Source organism: Hevea brasiliensis, chromosome 8 (assembly GCF_030052815.1).
Source record: "Hevea brasiliensis isolate MT/VB/25A 57/8 chromosome 8, ASM3005281v1, whole genome shotgun sequence".
In the NCBI taxonomy this organism is placed as follows: domain Eukaryota; kingdom Viridiplantae; phylum Streptophyta; class Magnoliopsida; order Malpighiales; family Euphorbiaceae; genus Hevea; species Hevea brasiliensis.
In genome coordinates, this window is record NC_079500.1 from 62,587,362 (window position 1) to 62,592,857 (window position 5,496).

Below are 5,496 nucleotides of genomic sequence, written 5' to 3' on the forward strand. Positions count from 1 at the left end.
CATCATTAAATTTACTATTACCTTGCCTAAAATTTCAAAAATTCAATCTAAAATAGAAAAGTCATTTCAAGGACAAAGCACTTCTTTCCGAGAGTTAATATAGAATCATGAATCAAACTTATAAGAATAATTATATATATATATATATATTTTATATTAAAGCAATAAATTTCTCCTCCCCCACACTTAAAGCTTACATTGTCCCCAATGTAAAGCCCAAATGCAAAAGAAAAAAAAAATGCTAGAAACTAAAATAACATAAGGAAAAGAAAACAAATCTGATTGTGGCTAACAAGCCACCCATGGGTTGCCTCCCAAGTAGCGCCTTTGTTTATCGTCGTTAGCTCGACATGGCAAATCTCCTTAATCCTCATAAATTGGGTTACTCAATTTGAGTTCCTCCACTGTATGCTCCTGAAACCCTTCATAAAATGGCTTGAGTCTATGACCGTTGACCTTGAACACCTTATTAGTTCCTAAACTTTGAATTTTAACTGCACCATAAGGAAACACATTAGTAACAACAAAAGGTCCAATCCAACGAGAATGCAACTTACCAGGCATCAGCTTTAATATGGAATTATACAATAAAACTTTTTGTCTAACCATAAACTGCTTCCTTAGAATTAGTTTGTCATGGAATGCCTTGGTCTTTTCTTTATTGATCTTAGAGTTCTCATAAGCCTCAAGTCGAATTTCCTCTAATTCCTATAATTGTAATTTTTTTTCCACACCAGCAGTATCCAAATCTAAATTACATTGTCTAACAGCCCAATAAACCTTATGTTCTAACTCCATAGGAAGGTGACACAGCTTATCAAATACCAATCTGAAGGGGGACATACCTATTGGTGTCTTATAACAGTCCTATAAGCCCACAATGCATCATCAAGTCTAAGGCTCCAATCTTTTCTATTTGGGTTCACTATTTTTTCCAAAATAGACTTGATCTCTCTATTAGACACCTTTGCTTGCCCACTTTTTTGAGGATGATAAGCTGTAGATACTCTATGAAAAACACCATATCTCCTCAAGAATGCGTTAATAGTTTTATTACAAAAATGTGTACCCCGGTCACTGATTATAGCTCTAGGAAATCCAAACCTGCTAAAAATGTTTGACTTGATAAAACCTACGACAGCTTTAGAATCATCAGTTCTGGTGGCTTTGGCTTCCACCCATTTCGAAACATAATCAACAACAAGTAATATATAAACAAAACCAAAAGAGGAAGGAAATGGACCCATAAAATCAATAACCCACACATCAAAAATCTCACAAACAAGTATTGGATTCTGAATCATCTCATTCCTACAGGTTAAACTTCTTGTTCTTTGACATTGTTCACAATTTTTACAAATTAAATATGAATCATGAAATATAGTGGGCCAATAAAAATCATAATCTAATAATTTTCTACCTGTTCTCTTGGGTCCAAAATGAACTCCACATGCATAGGCATGACAAAAAGCAAAAATAGATTAAATCTCATTATCACGAACACATCTCCTAATAATTTGATCTGAACAAAATTTCCACAAATGCGGGTCATCCCACACATAATACTTGGCCTCACTTTTCAATTTCTCTTTCTTAGCTCTACTCAAATCAAAGGGCACAACCTTAGTAACCAAAAAATTCACTAATTCAGCATACCAAGGGATCATACCTTGCAATTTAAATAACTGCTCATCAGGAAAAAGTTCCTGCAAAGGAAGTGGATCTTTTTGTGTCGCTAACCTGCTCAAATGATCTGCTACCAGGTTCTCAGCTCTTTTCTTATCTTTGATTTGAAGATTAAATTCTTACAGTAGAAGGATCCATCTAATCAACCTTGGTTTTACTTCCTTCTTTGCCAAGAGATATTTCAACGCTACATGATCAGAGAAGATAATTATTTTAAAAGCAAGCAAATGTGACTGAAATTTGTCTAAAGCAAAAACTATAGCAAAAAACTCTTTTTTGGTCGTAGAATAATTGCGCTGAGTTGAATTGAGTGTTCTAGATGCATAATAAATAACATGAAAGAGCTTCCCAACACGCAGCCCTAAAATTGCTCCCACTGCATAATTACTCGCATCACATATAATTTCAAACGGTATAGTCCAATCAGGAGCCTAGATAATAGGGGGTGATGTCAATGCAGATTGCAATTTGTCAAAAGCCTCCTTGCACTCTTCACTGAACTCAAAAGAAACATCTTTTTGCAAGAGTCTAGACAAAGGCAATGCTATCTTAGAGAAATCCTTAATGAACCTGCGATAGAAACCTACATGACCAAGAAAAGAGCGTACTTCCCTCACAGTTGTGGGGTATGGTAAGTTCACAATTAAATCAAATTTTGACTTATCCACCTTAATACCCCTATTAGATACAACATGACCCAAAACAATCGCCTGTTCCACCATGAAATAACACTTCTCATGAATCAAAACAAGATTTTTCTCAATGCATCTCTCAAGAACAGAAGTTAAATGATGTAAACATGCATCAAATGAATCACCATACACAGCAAAATCATCCATGAACACCTCAATGCAAGTATCAATGTAATCTGAAAATATGCTCATCATGCATCTCTGAAATGTGGCAGGTGCATTACAAAGCCCAAAGGGCATCCTTCTAAAAGCAAAAGTTCTGAAAGGGCAAGTGAAGGTAGTCTTCTCTTGATCCTCTGGTGCAATCACAATTTGATTATATCGAGAAAAACCATCAAGAAAACAGAAATAAGACTTACCTGCTAACCGCTTAAGTATCTGATCAATGAAGGGCAGTGGGAAGTGGTCTTTCTTTGTTATTGAATTTAGCTTGCGATAGTTTATGCACATTTACCATCCACTTTGAATCCTCATTGGAACAAGTTCATTATTTTGATTCGCTACCACAGTGACTCTTGATTTTTTTAGCACTACTTGGACTGGACTTACCCATTTACTGTCTGAAATTGGGTAAATCACTCCTGCATCCAGTAGCTTTAAAATCTCCTTCTTCACAACCTCCCTCATCTGTGGGTTTAATCTCCTTTGAGCTTCTCTACTTGGTTTAGCCTCATCTTCCAGTAAAATCCTGTGCATGCAAACTGATGGACTTATACCTTTGATGTCAGCTATTGTCCATCCAATTGCTTCCTTGTGTAGTCTCAAAACCCTAGTCAATCTGTCTCCTTCAATCTTTGTTAAATTACTTGAGATGATAACTGGAAATGTCTCATTGTCTCCCAAGTAAACATACTTCAAATGCTCAAGTAAAGGCTTGAGTTTAAGGACTAGTGCCTGCACCAAAGAAGGTAATAATTTTGTGTGAGATATAGATAAGTTAATCTTTGATACTCCATACCTTTTTCGAACAGGGGTAATGACTGCAATGCCATTACTACCTCTTGGACCTCTACACTTAATGGTTAATTGTTATTGATTTCTTGAATTCCTTGACTAATCACCACTTATAACTCATCCTCCATGCTTAACTCAAAAACATCCTGCACAATTGTATCAACAACATCAATAGGAAAAACAGAATGATCATCAACAGGATACTTCATGGCATCAAAGATATTAAATTTGACAGTCTCTCCATCGAACTCCATAGTTAGGGTGCCATCATCCACATCAATTTTTATCTTGGCAGTTTTAGGAAAGGTCTTCCAAACAAAATCAAAGTTGACTTTGATGTGGGAATACTATCTTCCATATCCATAATGTAAAAATCTGTAGGGAAAATCAATTCTCCAACCTGCACCAACACATCCTCAACTACTCCCAATGGGTAAGCATTAGAACGATCAGCTAACTGAATAATGACATTGATTTCGTTCAAAGGGCCCAAATTTTAAAGTTTAAAAATTTGAATTTAACATAACATTAATAGATGCTCTTAAATCTGCCATTGCACGTTCAAATTTAGAATCACCTATTCTGTAGGGAATAGAAAATGAACCTGGATCCTTACACTTAGGGGGTAATTTTTGTTGAATTAATGCTAGCACATTTTCCCGCACACTGATCTTCTCATTATTCCTCAACTTGCGCTTTGTAGTTCATAGTTCCTTAAGGAATTTAGCATACTTGGGAACTTGTTTGATCGCATCAAGTAAAGGTATATTCACCTCTACCTTTCTGAAAGTCTCCAAAATTCGCATCAAGTAAAGGTATATTCACCTCTACCTTTCTGAAAGTCTCCAAAATTTCTTTCTTTTGTTCTTTTTTCTTATTTTTAGCCAACCTGCCGGGGAATGGAGGAAGAACCGAATTATTAATCTTATTCAAGTTAGGTTCAGTATTTACCTTAACTTTAGACTCTTTTTCTCCTTGCTTCTTCTTTTTCATTGGCTCATGTGGAGTCTGATTATCAACTTCTTTCCCACTCCGCAATAGTATCGCACTTGCATTTTCTATAGGATTCATGATTGTTTGTGATGGAAGCTTTCTAGAACATTGAGCTTCCAGCTTACTCACAGATGAGGCTAACTGACCAATCTGCCTCTCTATATTTTGAATGCTATTTCTGGTCTCCTATTGAAACTGTTGGATATTGTTAGCTAAAGCCTTAATAATTTCATCAAGTGACATACCTTGATTTGAGGGAGGTGGAGGTGGAGGTGGAGACGGTTGTGGTTGATTCACTTATGGTCTTTGCTGTTGGTATCGATTTTGCACCGGTTGATTCCCATAACTCAGATTGGGATGATCTCGCCATCCTGGATTATAAGTATTCGAATAGGGATCATTCCTGCTTTGTGGCTATCCATAATGTCCTACTGCATTAGCATGTTGCATTGATTCATCCTCTTGTAACGCAGGACACATATCAGTAGCATGACCCGAAGTCAAACAAATTCCACATGCCTTAACAGTTTGCATATTCCCTACAGCCAACTGTCTCACCAAAGAAGTTAAATTAGAAATTTGTTTCTTAAGGTTAGATGTACTTACCTCATTAACCTTCATGAGAGTGTGATCCATTCTCATTCCAAACTGTTGAGAATTTGCTGCCATGTTAGCAATCAGCCTCTTTGCCTCTTTTGGTGTCTTGTCAACCAAAGCTCCTCCACTAGCAGCGTCTATCATACTGTGGTCCATTGGTAGAAGTCCCTCATAAAAATATTAAATCAACAACTGCTCACTTATTTGATGATGGGGACAGCTTGCACAAAGCTTCTTAAATCTCTCCTAGTACTCATACAAGCTCTCTCCATTGTACTGCCGAATGCCACAAATTTCTTTTCTTATGTTGGCAGCATGGGAAGCAGAAAAATACTTCTCCAGAAATATCTATTTTATCCCATTCCATGAGTTGACATATCCGGAAGGAAGGTAATACAACCAATCCTTAGCTGTTCCTTCCAGTGAGAAGGGAAAAGCTCGAAGCTTGATTTGATCCTCTAAAACTCCTTGAGCTTTCATACTGGAACACACAATATGAAATTCCTTTAGATGCTTATGCGGATCCTCACCTGCAAGACCATGAAACTTAGGCAACAAATGGATTAGTCCAGAT

At 36.6% G+C, this 5,496-nt stretch overlaps 1 non-coding gene across 1 annotated transcript; it reads left to right on the forward strand.

Moving 5' to 3' along the window:
* The first annotated feature begins 5,124 nt into the window (after positions 1-5,124).
* LOC131182609 (small nucleolar RNA R71) lies at positions 5,125-5,231 on the forward strand. Its single transcript, XR_009150873.1, has one exon. It is a non-coding gene; the product is annotated as a small nucleolar RNA R71 (small nucleolar RNA).
* The last annotated feature ends 265 nt before the right edge of the window (positions 5,232-5,496 follow it).